We start from the raw sequence: 19,552 nt of genomic DNA, 5'->3' as shown, positions 1-19,552 counted from the left end.
TCCATCTGAAGAAAATAGGAAAAAGCACAAGTATTGGCAAGTTAAACGTAAAACATTGTTAAGAAGTTGACCATACAGGCAAAAAACTCATAATAAAAACTTTTTAAAATATATCCAAAGCAGGAAGCCTGCATGGGAATCAGCTGGATCATTAGATGATTGAGGGGGTTAAAGGGACATTTAGGGAAAAAGAAGGCCATTGTGGAAAAACGAAATGAATTCTTTGCTTCGGTGGATGTTGGAGAGAATCCCCTTTTGGAGACGGTTTTCAAGATGATGATTCAGACAAACTGACCCAAATCATGGTGAACCTGGAAGATGTAATGGGTCAAATTGATAAACTGAATAGTAGCAAATCACCTAGATGGGATGGTATAAATCCCAGGGTTCCAAAAGAACTCAAAAATGAAATTTCAGACCTATTAAAAGTAATTTGTGTAGTGTCATTAAAATTATCCATTGTACCTGAAGACTGGAAGGTGGTCAATGAAACCCCAATATATTAAAGGGCTCCGAAAGTTATCTGGGAAGCTATAGACCAGTGAGCCTGATTTTACTGTTGGGAAATTCGTGGAAACTATGTAAAAAATAAAATCACATAATATATAGATAAACATGATTTAATGGGATACAGCTAGCATGGATTTACCCAAGTAAAGTCTTGCCTGTCAAATCTGCTACATTTTTTTAAAGGGGTGAATAAGTATGTGGCTAAATGTGAACTGGTAGATGTGATGTATTTGGATTTTCAGAAGGTTTTTGACAAAGTTCCTCATGAACAGGCTTCTAAGAAAATTTAAAACTCATGGGATAGGAAGAGATGTCCCCTTCTGGATTGCATACTGACTAAAAGACAGGAAACAGAAAACACAGTGAAAAAATACCTTTTGAGTGCCTCAGGGATCTGTACTTGGACCAGTGCTTTTTAATATATTTATAAATGATCTGGAAAGAGGAATGATGAGTAAGGTGATCTCATTTTGGAACAATGGTATATAACATAAATAAATATATTTGCAGATGACACAAAATTATTCAGAGATTATGATAAATTGCAGGTGGAACTTGCAAGACTGCAAAGTTGGGTGTCCATATAGCAGATGAAATATAATGTGGACAAGTGCAAGGTGATGCATATAAGGAAAAATAATCCATGCTGTATCTACACAATATAAGGCTCCATTTTAGGAGTTACCATCCAGGAAAAAGATCTGTGTATCATTGCTGATATTACATTAAAATCATAGGCAAAGTGTGCTGTGGTGGTCAAAAAAGCAAACAAAATGTTTGGAATTATTAGGAAGGGAATGGAAAATAAAACAGAGGATGTCATAATGCCTCTGTATTGCTCAATGGTTAGATTACGCCTTGAATACTGTGTACAGTTCTGGTTGCCACATCTCAAAAAAAGATATATTTGCACTGGAGAGAATACAGGGAAGAATGAACAAAATGATCTTCAAATAAAACAGGTACTCGGATATTTTCTTCAAAACTAAAAAAAAAAAGCTCCAATATTAGGAAAGGCTAAAGAGGTTAGGGCTGTTCAGCTTGTAGAAGATATGGAGGATGTGATAGAGGTTTACAAAATCATGAAAGGACTTGAAAGGTAAAAACAAAATGGTTATTTATTCTTTCGGATAATAGAAGAACTAGGGGGCACTCCATGAAGTTAGTAAGTAGCACATTTAAAATAAATCGGAGAACATTCTTTTTCACTCAATGCACAATTAAGCTCTGGAATTTGTTGCCAGAGGATGTGGTTAAAGCAGCTAGTATAGCTGGATTTAAAAAAGATTTGATAAGATCTTGGGGAGAAGTCATAAACTGCTATTAATCAATAGGGAATAGCCACTGCTTGTTGTTGGCATTAATTGCATGGGATCTATTTAATTTTTGGGTACTTGCCAGATACTTGTAACTTGGATTGGCCTCTGTTGGAGGCAGGATACCAGGCTTGATGAACCTTTGGTCTGACTCAGTATGGCATATCTTATGTTCTTTTCTTCTTATGTAATGCCTGTGTGTGAGAGCCAGAGAGCATGTGAGGGTGACAGCCTATATGTGTGCATGAGAGTGAAAGAAAGCATATGTTTTTTTGTGTGTAAAATGGACAGAACATGTGAGAGTGAAATCCTGTGTATATGTGTGGGTGTGTGTAAAAGAGAGACAATGTGAGAGTGAGAGCTTATGTTTGTGAATGAGACCCTGAATTTGTATGAGTGAGACCCTGAGTGTGTGTGTGCATGTTTATGTGTCTGTGTGTGTAAGAGAGATGGATACAGTATGTGAGAGTGAGTGTCTACATGTGCAAGGGTGAGAGCTTGTATGTGTGTATGTGAGAGTGATGAAGACAGCATGTGAAATTGAGAACGTGTGTGTGTGTGTATGTGTGTGTGTGTGTGTAAGACAGTTTATGGGGTGTATGAGATAGTGACAGAGTGTGAGAGTGAGAGTATGGGTGTGTGAGTGTATGTATGTGTGTGTGATTGTGAGAGAGATGAAGACAGAGTGAAAGAGTGAGAGCCTTGTGTGTGAGAGAGATGGAGACAGAGTGTGAACGTGAGAGCCATGTGAAATAGAAACATGTGAGAGTGAGAGCTTGTGTGTGTATATGAGTGAGAGACTGTGTGTGTGTGGTAGAGGGAGGAAAAGAAGAAAAAGATAGGAGGAAAGAAAAGAAACAGAAAGAAAAAAAGAGACCCTAAAAAAGGAATTAGGAAAAGAACAAGAAAGTGAAGGTGGAAAAAAGATGCTGGGACCAAAAGATCAGACAACAAAGGCAAAAATAAGAAAGATTTTATTTTGATTTTTTAGTGATTGGTATATGCTACACTGTGTATGTAAGAAAGTTAGTGTACATGCTTATATTAGCATGCTAATAGGGATGTGCATTCCTTTAAACAAATTTGAAAAACATGATGAATAAGAGTAATTTGTTTAATTTGGGGCCCAGAAACCAATCGAAGGCCCCTCAAATGAAACTAACTTTATTCATTGCATTCATTTAAAATGAATGCATTGGGCCTAGGCCTAAAATCCAGGCCTGTGCCTCACCTAAGGCATAGATAGAACCCTAAAGCAGGGACTGTGGCATATGCCTGAGTGCAACACCGGGGCTGAGGCCTATGTCTAGGCCCAAAGCCAGAGTCTTGCCAAGGGCCTAGGCCAAGGTCTAAAGCAGGAACCGTGTCCTAGGCCTGATTGCAATGCTGCATCTCGGCCTAGGCCCAAGATTACACCAAGCCACCAAATCAGTCATTTACCTGATCTGTCAGGTATCTGAGGGCCAGGCCAGGTCCCATTATCTGGGGCTCAGCCCAGGCATCAATGCCGGGGTCTGGCCTGGAGGCCAGGTTCAGATGCCTTGGCCTAGCCCAATGGTTGGGTCACAATGCTGGGGTCTCGACCCAGACCCAGGCCAGATGCTGGAGCCCAGCCCAGAGGCCATATCCTGACTCAGTGGCCAGGCTGGGAGACCAGGTCACAACGTCAGGGCCTTGGACCTGAACCCAGAACTGAATCCAACCTTGCCATAAATCAAAATGGTGCCATCTACTGGTGTAGATACACCAGAGTTAATTAATTTTACTGTGACCCCAGAGCATGGCATCAGTTTACAGATGAAAGAAGAAAGAGGAGAATGGCATCTATGGACCTGCAAGTTCTGGGATCCACTCCTGGCCCTGACCTTAGGCCGAGGCCCAGGCGTCAGGACCCAGCCTCCATGCCAGGACCTTCCACTGGGCCTGTGACCAGCTTTGGAACCAGGCTTCTAGGAGAGGTTGCAGCATAGGACCTGAGCCTTGGTTACGGCCTATGCCGAGGCCCAGGTGTGGGGACCTAATGTGATCTCAGCCTATGCAACATCTAGGCTTTGATCTGAGCCTAGTCTTCGACAGCAAATCCCCACTGGACTGGATAAGTGGGGACTAGGAGAATCTTGGTCCTGGATTTTTCTGGGTGGGAGGGATGGGAGGTGGGTACTGGATGGGAGGCCTTGGGAGGTCCTGTTTTCTTTTTTCAGGTCATTGTAGTTTGTTTTTTAAATGTTTGATTTGTTGGTTTTTTTTTACATGAATGAAACTAATCAAACATTCCATGAACCAAAATTCATGGAGAAAAAACATCCTGATGATGAGTTGAAAAACAAAAATGAATTTTTTATCCCTGCATACCCTCCCCTTCCCTTGTGCTAATCTACAACAATGTCATGTTGACTAGAAGTCATCAATGCGCAGGCTTAGGCCTAGGTCTAGACTCAACACTAGAGCCTGGTCTGAGGCTGGATCCCACAAGAGGCCCAGACTTAGTCCTAGGTCTAGGCCTAACTCTGGGGCTCTGCCCAAGGTCAGGTCCAATTTCCAGGCCAGGACCTATGTGCAGGCCCGAGGCTGAGTCAGATCACCTAAGCCCAGGTTTAGGCCTAGGCCTGATACCGGGGCCCTGCCCAAGTCGAATCTTATTGCCTAGGCCCACGCCCAATGCTGGGCTCCTACCTGAGGTGAAGTTCCATTGCCAAGGCTCAGGCCTAGGTCTAGGCCTAGTCCTAGAGACCCAGGACCAAGCTTTCTGCCATCTTATTTCATCGATGAAATATGACACCACCTGCCTAAAGGATGCACTGCAGTGAGACCACTGCAACATCCTCCTTCTAAGCAGACAACACTTTTTTGATGTACGGCCCCTGAAATGTACAGTCACATATCAAAATGGTACCATCTGCTAGGGAAAAAGGCACTGCAGTGGTATCAACTCTTTTTTTGTTTCATAGAGAACAATAAGTATATTTCACTGATGCCATCCTGGATTTTTAACTGTGGGAGTCTCACAAGGCTCCATACTGTCACCGGTAATCTTCAACATAATTGTTAAACCACTGGCATGGCTAATTTGAACCTTTACACGTGTTAATCTCCGCTAAGGTAAGACCAAAAAATTCACACTCTTGGATCCTAAAGAAATCTCACCCTATTATATATTTTGTTTATTGTGAAAAAGTTTGAAAAAAACAGTTTATTGAAAAATGATTTAAAAAATATTTTTGCAGAATGGGGTAAGTTTCATATAATTTGATGCATGCCTCCACGGCCTTGCTTCAATTTTTGTATTATAATTTTTGTATTATGGTACGTTGGTAAGTTGATGATTATAATACAAAAATTGAAGCAAGGCCGTGGAGGCATGCATCAAAATATATGAAACTTACCCCATTCTGCAAAAAAGTTTTTTTAAATCATTTTTCAATAAACTGTTTTTTTCAAACTTTTTCACAATAAATAAAATATATAATAGGGTGAGATTTCTTTGGATCCAAGAGTGGTAATTTGAACCTTTGACATAAAGGCTTATATTTATATGGATGTTGTCCAGCTCATAGTATCAATGGATTCCAGACCCATCTAAAGCTACACAGAAGCTAAACATGAGTCTTATGGTCATTCAAGAATGGACAAAAAGCAATAAACTCTACCTGATTCCTAACAAAACAGAGATTCTGTGGATACAAAACAGGCACAAACAAATCCCTGATCTGAAAATCCCATTTGGAACCTATGAGTTCCCTCTAAAAATACAGGTAAAATGTTTGGAGTCTTTCTAGACTCGAACTCACCTTGTTCCTACAAATTCAGGCAACAGAAAGAGTTGCCACTGTCGTTTACATAAATTACGAAGACTGCAACCTTAAGCCAAATAGCTTCTGATTTCAAAGGATTAACTCCAATTTAAACAGTCCAGTTCACAGTGACATAAGCATTGTCAAGCTAAGTGTAAAACTTTGATAAGACAGGCGAAGAGAGAATTTGAAATGAAATTGGCCATAGAGGCAAAAACTCATAATAAAAACTTTTTTAAATATATCCAAAGCAAGAAACCTGTGAGGGAGTCGGTTGGACCATTAGATGACAGAAGGGTTAAAGGGGCTCTTAGGGAAGATAAGGCCATTGCAGAAAGACTAAATGAATTCTTTGCGTTGGTATTGGCTGGCTCCACTGATGCTTTTCCAGACTTTATGGCAATATCTTTTCAAGTCAGTCTCTGGGATGAACCAGGTCAGCCTTGACCAAGCCGGTCTTCTGCCAGGCTTTGAGCTTTGGGAAGGTGCAGTTTCATGTGCTTCCTCCAGTTTCAGGCCTTCCAAAGTCTCCATTATGCAAGCCAAACCTGCTTCCATCTCCTTTTTGTTTGTAAAGTAGGAGAACTGGCTCTTTAAGAGGCTCTCCTGTAGCCGCATTTGTCCTCCCAGAAGGATTTGAATTCAGTTCTCCATTTTTTTTCTCTAGTGCCAATCTGACTGCCTTGGGTTCAGACTGCCCCGCCCTGCACAAATTCTCTTTCTTTGCAGCTAAGGCACACACTAAAAAAGCATAGTTTGTTCTAATGAACAGAAAAAGCCTCTTTCTTTTTTACTCCCACAAAAGAGGCCTCTGCATGTGTATCTCTAGAGATAAGAGAAGGGGGAAAAAAAACCCTGCTGGTCTGTCTGGCCTTTACTCATTGCTTGACCCCTGACTACATAGGCCTGTTGTGCCAAAGCTGGGTGTAGAAGTAGGAGGCCCCAAGAAAAGAAAAAAAACAACTCTGCAGGGTTTTTTTTTCTTCCTTCACTGTGCACTGCTTAGAGCAAAACACTTCCTCAAAAATTCTCTCTTCCTTCCCTTTGAAGCAGAGTTCCTGCCAGAGCAGACACTTTCTACAGACTTCATTCTTTTCATTCATTTTTAGGAGGCTTGGACTTCTGCCTGTGCAGTCACTTAGTGCAAAATATCCCACTTTTAAACCACATATCACAGAGCACAAGCAATCTATGGCTGGCTGGAGAACAGAATACAGTCTGGACTCCAGTTTTCTATTGCATATTTTTATTATACACACTTACAGTTGTACACAGAAGCAGATTACCTCAGCAAACACAACTATCAAACAGTATTCAATGGAGCTGCTCTCTCCTTATCTTCCTCAGGGCCTCTTCTGCTCTCCCCTGAGCCTAGCTTTATTCCTGCTGAGAGGAGCAGCTGGGACCAGTCTTTCAAGGTACCCCAAAGGTTTCTACAATGCTCTCTGCCACACCACATCAGGCCTTTCTTCCCACCCCTCTTTCTCTTAAACTTTACATTAACAAGTCATGATTAATTGTATCAAAGGCTGCACTTAAATCAACTGATATCAACAATACATCTTTCCCCTTCTCCATATTAGTTAGAGCTATTAGCACTTGTTCTGTATTAAAATTCCAGTAAAAGCTGTTGCCATCAGAGCTTAAGCCATGATTGCAGATTTATTTAGAATTAGGCCTTGAGATACCCTTTATTTTAAGTTGCATTATGATTTTGCTGCTATTTAAATTTGTTTACACCTTTGAAATGTGAAGCTACAAATGACTCATTTGTTAAGCTAATTTTTATAATATGCTATAACCCACTTTGAGTGAATTTCTATTCAAAAAGGTAAGAAATAAATCTAAGTAATAAATAAATATAACACTGTACCAGGCTGGTTATTATGACACATCTGTGTGATCATCTTTTACAATGTAGATGTGCATGCTTTCTCCTTCCCAACTCCCTCTACAGAAGAAGAGTCAGTCAACAGCGTGAATATTCTTACCGAGAGTATTAATTGAAATTATTTATTTTGCTTATCCTTACTATAGAAATATATGCTGTTATTATTATTATTATTATTAAATTCATACCCGTGCTTTTCTCAGGACACTGCCAAGGTGGAAGGATTTTCAGGTTGAATACACTAGTAAATGCAGGTAGTAAAAAGAAGGGCCCTAACTAATATTTTCAGGTTAATACATATCTTCCCGGGTAATTGTTTGTCACTGCATGAACTGGTACATTCACAGTATGTCAAGCTTTCATCATTCTATACTTATTTTTCATTGGTTCAAGAGCTTTGCATTCCAAGAATCATTGTGTCACCCTTGAGAAAATATTCACATAGAATTCTGTGCAGTAATCTGACAAGCTGGCAACATAGCCTAGCACTTAGTAGAAATGTAAATTTGGGGGGCTCGCATATTCCATTCCATCATTTAATAGGTGATCTAGAGCAAGTCATTTAAACTCCTTATGCTTAACCTCTCACTGTCTCTTTTTTTCTCTCTCATTAACCTTTTATTTTATTGCCTTTAGGTAGAGTTGGCAATCGTTTTTTTACGAAAATTAATATTAAACCAAATATATTTTCTTTTATCTCTTCATCTCCATCTGTAATGCTCGAGGCTTTTCCCACGTCACAGATTTTGTTTGGCATTTTGCACTAAGATGCACAGGAGAAAGACAGGCTTTGAGATCTATTGGTTGGCATGGCAGCAAGGGAAAGTAGCACAGCAGAAAAAAAAATAGAGGCAGAGTTTAAAAACTGGGGCAGTCCTCTGTACATCTCAGATTAGCACCTCATTTTTATCATTAATGATTCTGAGAGAGGCCAGACTTGAAGTTGTAACCCAATCAGGGACGCATCCCTATAGGGGACCATAAAATAATTAGATAGTTAGGGAGGGAACATGCTGGGCACAAACTAACAAATGGTAGAACTGGAGCAGTGCCAGATTTCAGAACGCTGCTACCCATTTAGAAAAAGCAACAATACAAGAAGATGTAAGAAACAAATGCAAACAGTGGGCCAGACAAGATAACAGTGCATAAGATTCATCTATTTTATTTTATTTTTTTAATATATTTTTTTCATGTAGGAAATACCTGCCCTGCCATCATTTTTTTAAATAAATCAGTAACACATGCAATGTAGGCCGCCATGACCATCCCAATAGCTGCTTCTCCCCACTTCCCAACCATATCACATAAGAAAATATATTCACCACAACCTTTGGAAGCTCCATCGCTTTTTGTCTGGCTTAATTTGGACTTAGCCGGACAAATGCTGAGATTTGAAAATCCTGCCACACTGACTGGCCTCCAGATAGCCAGGCCAATGCAATATAGTGCTCTCAGCCGAACACATGGCTAGACACGCCATTGGATGCGTGTTTTGGACATGTGTTCATAACCCCCGATGTAATACAGGGATTAGCGTGTCCAAAACGTGTGTCCAAACCATCGCGAAGCTAATAGCGCTAATCACATGTAAAGTGCATGTAGGTGAGGTTATTAGCTAATCCCCTGCGATTCAAAAAATTATCCGTACAGCCAATGCACCTATTGCAACACGGCTAATTTTATGCCGCGCTCAAGGGCTCATTTGAAAAAACAAAAAAATCCTACTTTCTATGAATCCTCCTCTTAGTATCGTTGGGATACTAAGTAAGAGGAACCACAGAAAGCAGATCCAGTTTTAAAAAAAGTCTTAAAAAGAAAATTATGGGCACCCAATATACATGCACAAGATACACAGTCCAGGCCGTGTATCTTGTGCGAGAATATTGTGCCAGTAGTTGGAGAAAACAGACACTCGTATTGAGCGTTTGTTTTCCTAACCTGCACTGACAGCCACCTCTTCTGAGTGCCCAATGCCGAGGAGAAGCTAGGGACACACAATTTTCCTTAGTGCCTCCTTTTTAGCATAACTCCCTCATTTAAATATTGGATCACGTGCCCAGGAGAGGTGGCTCGGCACACATTAGTAAAGCAGGCACTCAGCATTGAGCACCCGTTTTCTACACGCCCATATTGTATCAGCCTGAATGTGTTATCGAGTTAAAAGGTTATCTGACTAGCTCAGGTGTGCGGCCGGGGCATTTTGTGACAGTCAGTTGTCCAATTAAGTTAGCTGGATAAATGCTTATTTTCAGTATTATCCCTCTATTATTTTATTTTATTTATTTATTTAAAGATTTTTTATATACCGCGGCACGTGTGGCACATCACCTCGGTTTACAGACAATATTAATTCAGCACAACGCTTTACAATAAAACCTCTTAACTGGAAAAAAAAAAAACAAAAACAAAAACAAAAAAAAAAGTAGAAAGTTTAACCAATAACTAGAAGGATAAATATAAAAGTTATGGGGGTGACAAGGGTATCTAGGGAGAAAATATCAAAGGTGAATTGTTAAGGAGGGGAGCCAACATTTAATCACAGCAATAAATAACTAGGAGGTAGCTTTTCAGGTGGAAGGTGGGTAAGGGAGGGAGCGGGAGACTGGGGGAGGAGGTAGCAGCGAAGTGAATGGGTTGAATGAGTCCCAGTCAGTTAATGGTAGGCTTTTTTGAACAGCCAGGTTTTTAGGTTTTGCTTAAATTTTTTGTGACAAGGTTCCTGGCGCAGTTCAGAGGACATACTGTTCCATATAGTGGTTCCAGCTATGGTGAGCGATCATTCTTTTGTGGAAGCAAGTTTGGTCCATTTAGGAGAGGGGATCGGCAATCTGGCTTGGTGCTGGGATCTGGTTGGTCAGTTTGACTTTTTGAAGTATAGGTGTTCTGAGAACCAAAGCATATTTCCGTTATGGATGGCTTTGTGTATTAGTGTATTAGATTTAGATTTATTAGCCAGATAAAATGATCCAGATAACTTTAAGATAGTTGGCATAGGAGAATTGCTGAATATCTCAAAAAAGTTAGTTGGATAACTTTATCTGGCTAAGGGGGTCATTTTCAAACACATCACATGCGATAAGCCACTATCGCACGCGAAAAGTCCCTTTTTGCGTGTGATAGCATGCTGGGATGGAGTCAGGGCAGAGTCAGGGTGGAGTCAGGGCGACGATGGGAGGAGTTGGGGCAGTGAGGAGGCAGACTTGGCAGTGTCTTTGCTGGCGACAATAAGGTAAGCAATGTTATCGTCGCCAGTAGCGCGCCCAATAGCGCCACCTTTCACGGAGGCACTATTGGTTGTGAAAGCCAGCAGCGAAAACACCGCAGTAGTGTGAAGGCTGCCAGCTTTCACAGGCCCACCCCCATTTTCGATGGATTCACCATTCTGCGATAGAATGTTGAATCCATGCATAAATTTGATAACTGGACAGCAGCAGAAATGGAACACAGTTTTTATTTTAGTACAGTAATTAAAATTACATACCAATGAAGAGGAACCAAAGCCATATTCCTTCTAAACCTCCTATTACCAGTGCCAACAATTTGCCTGCCTTGGGAAATTGGAAGGAATATTAGCAGAGGTGTTGCAGTTTGATGATCCTTGCATCAGCAGGTGCAAGAGAGACTGAAACCTCTCACAAAAAATGATATAAACATGCTGGCTACACTTTGTGATCTATGTATGGAAGGGAGTCTCACCCGCCAGTCCCAGCATCTCACATGCATAAAAGAGATGCTGATAGCTAACATGTTTGAAGAGCAGTGCCAAAGGCAGAAGCACAGTGGGGATACAGCACAGAAAAGAGTGTCCAGCTATGAGAATAGTGCACTCATAAGCAGCACCCTGTCAGCTATTACTTCCTCCCCCACCTCAATACGCCAAAACTATGTTGCTGAAAAAGTGCTATCTCTCCTGACCTAGGCCAGAGCTAAAGCAGTTGGCAAAAGAGACTGACAGCACACCTCAGCAAAGAAGATCCCAGCACAAATATTTGTGACCCACTGTCTCATTGAGCCCATTGAGGATATGGACACTAATGTGTTATCATATTGGGCACACAAGTAGGTATTCTGGCCAGACTGAACCAAGGAGGCTCAGCACTATCTTTACTGCCCACCAGCCAGCATGCTCAGTGAGCATGTCTTCTCAATGTTAGGGGGCCATGGGGACACCGTGAGCCCTCATCACAAGACAGGCACTACAGTTGATGGAAAAACTAGTCATTTTGAAAATCAGTCAGAAAGCTCCTTGAAGGCCTTGCTGCCATTCTGACTACCTGCCATGCTCCAGAGTGGTAGCATCAAGACCTTAGGGGTCTTGATGCTACCACTCTGGGAACGAGAAAGGAAGGAGGTAGTAGGAGGTAAGTTCCAGGACCTGGGGAGAAGGAATAGATAGGAATAATATTATCTCTTTCCTCAACCCATTTCAATCAGTGTCTATTAATTGCTTTTTCTGATATGCTACTATACTTGGCAGATACAGTAAGCTACAAGATGAACAAGAATAAATTATTCTGGCAGAATAAGATATTGCTGACTGCTTCTTGCTCTTATAAATTTGCTGCTTAAAGGGGAAGAGAATGATTTTGAAGTACTTAATTTTGGGGGAGTATAATATTCAAAAGCAATTTACCAGGGTAATATGGCTGTCTGAAAACTGCCCTCCATAATACCGGCTAAATGTATGCATGGGGTTCCATAACACATGCACTTTTAGCCTGGTCAAAAGGAAGTATTTCCAAGGGCATGCTTTGGGTGGGATTAAATAATAGTGCATGAACTTTACATTTTCAAATGTGTGCAAGCTATTTCCAAGCCAAATTTAGCATGTACACAAAGAAGGTACAAAGTGTGCAAGCCAGTTACACCTATGAGCAATTTTCTAAGGTAAAGTATGTGGGGACTTTCCCTTTGAAAATATGTACAAAGTCAGAGGGTGCAAAATACATGAAGACTTTCTACCTGAATGAGCTGTTTTGAAAATTGCTTTCTATACTGAAATGAATAGTTTTACCTATTGCTCCATCATTTTGCATAGTTTAAGCTTTGAGTTGTGCATTTCATATCTTTATTCTTCTCAGTCTGAAACTGAACAAGCCCTTTCAGGGCTTCTGTTCTTCACAAAATGGTCGGATTCATGAGGAAAGCTCCTGTCTGTGGCATTCTCTTCCTTTGCCAACTCCAGACCCTGCACTTTCCACCTTGCTTTACCATATGTCTGGAATAACCTTCCCCTGAGTTGGTACATCATACTCTCTCCCTGACCTTGCTCAAATCCTGCCTAAAAACCTACCCTTTTGAGGCTTCTTTTAAATCTTAAACCTTGGCTCTTCCATAGTCTCATTGACTTTAACAAAGTTTTCCCATAATAAATATATTTCCTGAAGCTTTTTGGCTTCTCTGTATTTGATATATTATAAACTCCATAGAGCAGAGACTGTATCTCATGTGCAGCACTATAGAAATGTGAAGTAGTAGTAATAGTAGTGGGTAAACTTCTAGAAACTTCCAAAAAGCATTTTCTAGGAGTTGGAGGGTATTATTTTTTGGCTTGATAATTCTTCCTGTCTCTTTTTTTTCCATTTCAATTGAAACCAATGCTGTGATCTTTAATAGTCTCTAGTTTTTGTTGTGAAGATCCATACACTAAGCTCCTTCCGGAGGCATATATCATGGGCTCTAAATCCAGACACTGGGGGTCACCCGAGTGGATGAAAGCCTCCACCACCCCCATCCCCCAGTGATATGCATTAGTCATGATGTAAGTAGTCACTGTAGAATACTGGGGGATAGGCATATATTTAATTATTGATGGTATAGAAAGATATACAATATTGCAGCATTCTGCAGCTGAGCATGCATGTTTGTGTCCATGTGTGTAATCTGCATGTGCATCTTCAACTATATCACTTCAGCCCTTCAGGACTAGTTTCTAGGTATGTTGTCTCAAATTAGTGGATATAAAGAGAAAAACCTTTTATCCAAAAGGATCAGAATTGTAAGTCAAGATCAAAGTCCCTCAGATGAATTTCAGAGGGGAAAAAAGGTCAGATTATCTGAGAAATGCTGAATATTTTAATGCAAGAGCTGACTGACAAGCAAAGTAATCTGTCTCTTCTTAACTCAGTATGGGCCACAGTAACAGAATAGTTTTAGGTATATTCACCCAGATAAATGTTCTTAGGTTGGTTAAAGTTGGACATTAAAGATAACTTTCTAACTGCATGAGTAGTTAAGCACTGGAAGAAATCACCTAGGGAAATTGTAGATTATTTATCCTTGGAGGCTTTTAACAGAACATTAGAAAAGCATTTGTCTGGAATAGTTTAGATACAATGAATTGGGTCCAAAAGCAAGGGTATTGACTGGACAAACTCTAGAGCAGAGGTTCCCAAACTGGTCCTGGTGGACCCCCAGCTAGACAGGTTTTCAGGATATCCATAATGAATATGCATGAGATAAATGTGCATATACTGGATCTGCATGGTATACAATTTTATCTCATGTTCCTTGTGGATATCTTGAAAATCTGTCTCACTGGGGATTGTCCAGGACAGGTTTGGGAACCACTGCTCTAGGGGTTCTTTCCCACCTTTGTACCTATGATTTCATGATACATATTATTGATGGTCTTAATAAAAATTATAATTTTCATAATCTAAAATCTAGAACAAAAAGCAAAGTGGTTGATATTTGCAGACATGCCCGAAGAACTGAGGAAAGCCACCCATACTCTGACTGACCTTCTGGAAGACAGGTGAAGGATAGCCAGACTGACAGGCTGATACAGTACAGTGCGCTCTGGCGGAGTGCACTGTTAACCCGCATTTGGACACGCGTTTTCGACGCGCTAGCTTTACCCCTTATTCAGTAAGGGGTAATAGCCCATGGAAAACACGCGTCCAATCCCCCCGAAACTAATAGCGCCCGCAACATGCAAATGCATGTTGCGGGCGCTATTAGTTATTCCCGCGCGATTCACTAAGTAAAATGTGCAGCCAAGCTGCACATTTTACTTTCAGAAATTAACGCCTGCCCAAAGGTAGGCGTTAATTTCTGCCGGCACCGGAAAAGTGTACAGAAAAGCAGTAAAAACTGCTTTTCTGTACACCCTGCTACTTAATATCATGGCGATATTAAGTCGGAGGTCCCAAAGTAAAAAATAATTAAAAATTAAAAAAAAAAATGTAAAATCGGCCCGCAGCTCGCGGGTTGAAAACCGGACGCTCAATTTTGCTGGCGTCCGGTTTCCGAACCCGTGGCTGTCAGCGGGTTTGAGAACCAACGCCGGCAAAATTGAGCGTCGGCTGTCAAACTCACTGACAGCTGCCGCTCCTGTCAAAAAAGGGGCACTAGGGAGGTGCTAGGGACACTAGCGCCCCTTTTAACTGCGGGCTCTAATTTGAATATTTTTTTTTAGTGAATCGCACGCACAGGAGATGTATCGGCCTGTGAGATGTTTGAAAGTATTGGTATGACTTAAATAGCAGAGCTATGAGAAGAGCAAAGTAAAAAAAAAAAAGTATCATTCTGTTTGAATGGTTATCTTCTAATTTTATTAAAATATTTGTAAGTCTAAGCAATTAAGATCACTGAACTACAAATGCCATTATTTACAAAGGCATCCCTTGCAGAGGAGAGAAGCTGAATTGGAAAAGTGATTGTTAGTTTGAATTTGGGATCCATTCAAGTAGAATATGAATCAGAGGCAGAGACATTTGTTAGCAGGAGAAACTGCGATAAGAACCAAAGTTCCAGCACAACACCAGCTAAACAACAGACTTTTATTATCATTGATAGCAGCTCTTATTGACTTAACAAAAACAAAGCCAGATAATGGATACTGCTTTAAGATGACTGACAAGCACATGAAGAGCATGGAAGGAATAATATAAAACATGTAAATATATTAGAAAAATAGTGTGCAGAGAGAGCTAACTGGGGATTTGTGAATTAGCATTTTTAGTCCTCTGGTTCTTACCAAAGGCTCTATTATTCTGCTCATTTATTTAAACTAGCAAGACATCCTTACTACTTGAACCTGGTTGCTTATTTATTTTTCTTTGTTTCACTATCCCAAAGTTCTAATAATTATCTTGCTAATGATATAAGCAATCTGTCTTCACAAAATGGTATCTTAATATGCTAAAGCAATAATATTATGTATTTGAGTCTCCTACAGCTGGGCAAGCATAGGAGTCAATACACCCCAGAAGTTTGGACCTCCTCCTCCTTTTTTTTTTTAATGCTTGTCATAAAAGAGAATCTTGCGATACTGTACCTAGTGTTGTGGAAGAGGCAAAAAATTATTCAGATGGATCAGAAAACAATATTCAGAGTGCGCAGGGAATGGAGTCTTTCCTCATTACTAGTCTCCAGGGATGGTTCTTCTATTAGGCAAACTGAGCAATCACCTAGAGAGCCAAAGTTTTGGGGGACGTCAAAAACCTGGAAACCTCCGAGTCTCCTCTGTCCACCTTTAAGGAAGGCACTGCATCTCAAGCTGGGTGGATGAAGGTGGAGTGGAGAGAGAGAGGATTTTGGGCAGGTGCTGGGTGGTAAGAGAATGGGGGGCACTGTGGAAAGGGGGGGAAAAGATTGGGATGATGCTGCTATACTGGACAGAGGGTGAAAGAAGAGAGAGGAAGATGCTTTGCGGGAAAAAGAAGAAGGAAATATTGGACAGGAGAAGCTAGGCACTTTGGGAAGGTGCAGAGGGAGGGAAGTGTTAGGTAGAGGGTGAGGAGAGAGATAAAAGGGGACACTGTGTCAGAGCCACTGCCACCAAGACAAAGAGTATTGTACCGGACCTGCCGTGAGTCAAAGGGAGTTCTGCGCTGGAGCTGCCAACAGTAGGTAAGTTGGGAGGAGGTGGGATGCTTAAGGCAGCTAATACCCCTGCCCACCCAACACATTCCTTCTCTCCCTCCTCCCACCCACCGCTTTCTCTCTCTCTGTCTTTCAATTTTATTTGGCCTAGTCAGGACTTTTACGTTTGTTTTATTTATCATTTAAATTTTAAATGTGCTATGTTTTGTTTTGTGTTCCTATTATTGTACCTAATTGCTATCTGATGTATAATTTTTCACTCACTTTGAGCATACTACATGGAACAGCGACATACATCTTCTATATAAATAAAAATGTTAAATAGTTTGGACAAAATCGCTAATCTCAGAAACCACTGAACCGATTGCTTTCAAATTTGGACACAACCTTCATTTCGCATACAGGAAGGTTCTTCTGTACTTACATTACAGATATGTCACACCTGTGACAGGTAAAATAGGTTTAAAAAATTTTTCGAGAAAACAGCGACATCTGCTGGACGTAAGCGCCATCTGTTACACCTTACACTAACACACGCTACACTAATCATTTCAAATTCACATACTCCCATCCCTCACACATCACATTCACACACAGCTATCACATTCACACACTCATCCCTCACACATCACATTCACACACACACATCCCTCACACATCACATTCACATGCACCCATCCCGCACACATCACATTCACATGCACACATCCCCCACACATCACATTCACACACACCCATCCCCCACACATCACATTATAAATATTCACATACTCCCATCCCCCACACATCACATTATAAATAAATTCACAGAATCCCATCCCCCATACATCACATTATAAATAAATTCACATACTCCCATCCCTCACACATCACATTCACACACACCCATCCCCCACACATCACATTCACATGCATCCATCCCCCACACATCACATTCACAGACACCCATCCCCCACACTTCATATTATAAATAAATTCACATACTCCCATCCCTCACACATCACATTCACACACACCCCTCCCCCACATATCACATTCACACACATCCATCCCCCACACATCACATTCACACACCCATCCCCCACACACCACATCTTCTATATAAATAAAAATGTTAAATAGTTTGGACAAAATAGCTAATCTCAGAAACCACTGAACCGATTGCTTTCAAATTTGAACACAACCTTCATTTCGTATACAGGAAGGTTCTTCTGTACTTACATTACAGATATGTCACACCTGTGACAGGTAAAATAGGTTTAAAATTTTTTTCAAGAAAACAGCAACATCTGCTGGCCGTAAGCGCCATCTGTTACACCTTACACTAACACACGCTACACTAATCATTTCGCCAGTCCAGGTCCACATTTCACTTCCATTTTAACACATTCGCGCACTTCTTTCGCCGGAAGATAACTATTTCCTTTACAGATAAAATACACCTACCACCCTCCTCACGCCCCACACACACATGCCAAATTGATTTACTTCCCACAGCCTCCCAACACACACAAAACCACCCTCCTCACACCCCCCACACACATGCCAAATTTATTTACGTCCCAGGCCCTCACAACACACACAAAACCTGACAGAAGTCCGGGAGGCTCCAGCAGGGGCCAGGACCGGTCCAGGACACATCTCCTGCACTACGGCCGTCGGCTGCCAGCAATCAATATGGCGCCGACTGCCCTTTCCCTTACTATGCCACTCGGGGACACCAATGGTGGCAGTAGCCCATGTGACATAGTAAGGGCGAGGGCCCCTTGGCGCCATTTTCAGGACTGGCAGCCGGCGGACCTTTGCCCTTACTATGTCAGAGGACCTACCGCTGCCATTGCTCCACCCCACTGACATAGTAAGGGCAAAGGGCCATTGGAACCCGTTTCAGTGCTCGCAGCCGATGGACCAACGCCAATACATTGCTCCCGGACCACTCCTGAATGCCCGCTCCACCGACTGACATTTTTATCAGGTCTCGGGGGGTCTGGAGGGTGGGGGGTGGTAATGAATTTATTGCGAACATCTTGGGGAGGGGTCACAAAGGGGGGGCAGGTTTCATTCATTCAGCAACTCTGGGGGGGGGGGCAGGGGGGGCTATTGTTTTTTGCAGGGCTGGGGGAGGGGGCAGGAGAGTGTGGGGTAGTTAGTTTAAGAGAACTTTTCTCATACGGTTGTTTTTTGGGGGAAGGGGGAGGTTCACACACAAATACATACACTAAACGTGCACGATCTCGGGAACGCACCAAAATAGCCCTCCCCAGACCACAAAACAAATTTTGAATTGCACATTTGGTTAGGCACTCCCCTATTTGGCTACATAATGCGCACAGACGCCCAGGGACAGACCACATGTAGCACCAACAATTTTAATTTCCCAGATCTTGGGAGGGGGCAGGAGGGTGGGGGGTTATTATTTGATTTAAAGGGTTGGGATTGGGGTTGTTTTTTTTGGGGTGGGGGGTTCCCACAGAAATAGAAAGACAAAGGTTTTCTGATCTTAAGGGTAGGCAGTAGGCGGGGGGAGGTGCAGTGAGGGGAGGGAGAATGAGGGGAAAGGTGAGTGTGAGGGGAGAGAGCTGGAGTGGGGACAGGGGAGGGAAGGGGGGGTGAGTGACCAAGGGGGAGGAGGATGAGTGACTGAGGTAAATGAGCAAGGGGAAGGGGGAGGGAGGGTAAAGAACCTGACTCTGCCACTGCAACGCGTGGCCGGGTACCGCTAGTGCTAATATAAATATCTGGCAGTACACCCCCATCTGCCACTATATAGTTCCATTCCAGTAGATTTTAAACCTCTTAAGCTATCCATCCCCTTGTGCCCTCCACCCACATAGGAGAGACAGGATTGGTTGTTCTTAGCTTTATAACTCGACCATTTTGTAGATCTAGGTGTGGCTAGTTTCAGTTCAGTGCAGGCACCAAGCAATAAAGATACAGGGGTTTTTTTCTCCCTGGTGAGGCTTCCCTGCCTCATCAGTTTTTTGCTTTTTGAGTGGAGTCTGCTCTGTGCACACCCTGCCAGAGGGTCTCTTGGAGTTTAGTTACAGTAAGGACCTCTTTTTCCTGGAACCCCCTCAGGACTCCCACTCCAGGATTGAAGACCAGTGAGCCCATTCACTCCCTGGATGTGGTAAGCACCTGTGACAGGCTTGGCTGTGTGAGACGATTGAAGGCTAGAAGAATCCTATTTTTAGAAGGGACTATGTTTAAAC

Source organism: Rhinatrema bivittatum, chromosome 2, assembly GCF_901001135.1.
Source record: "Rhinatrema bivittatum chromosome 2, aRhiBiv1.1, whole genome shotgun sequence".
NCBI classification, from domain to species: Eukaryota; Metazoa; Chordata; class Amphibia; order Gymnophiona; family Rhinatrematidae; genus Rhinatrema; species Rhinatrema bivittatum.
This window is presented reverse-complemented; position numbering follows the sequence as displayed.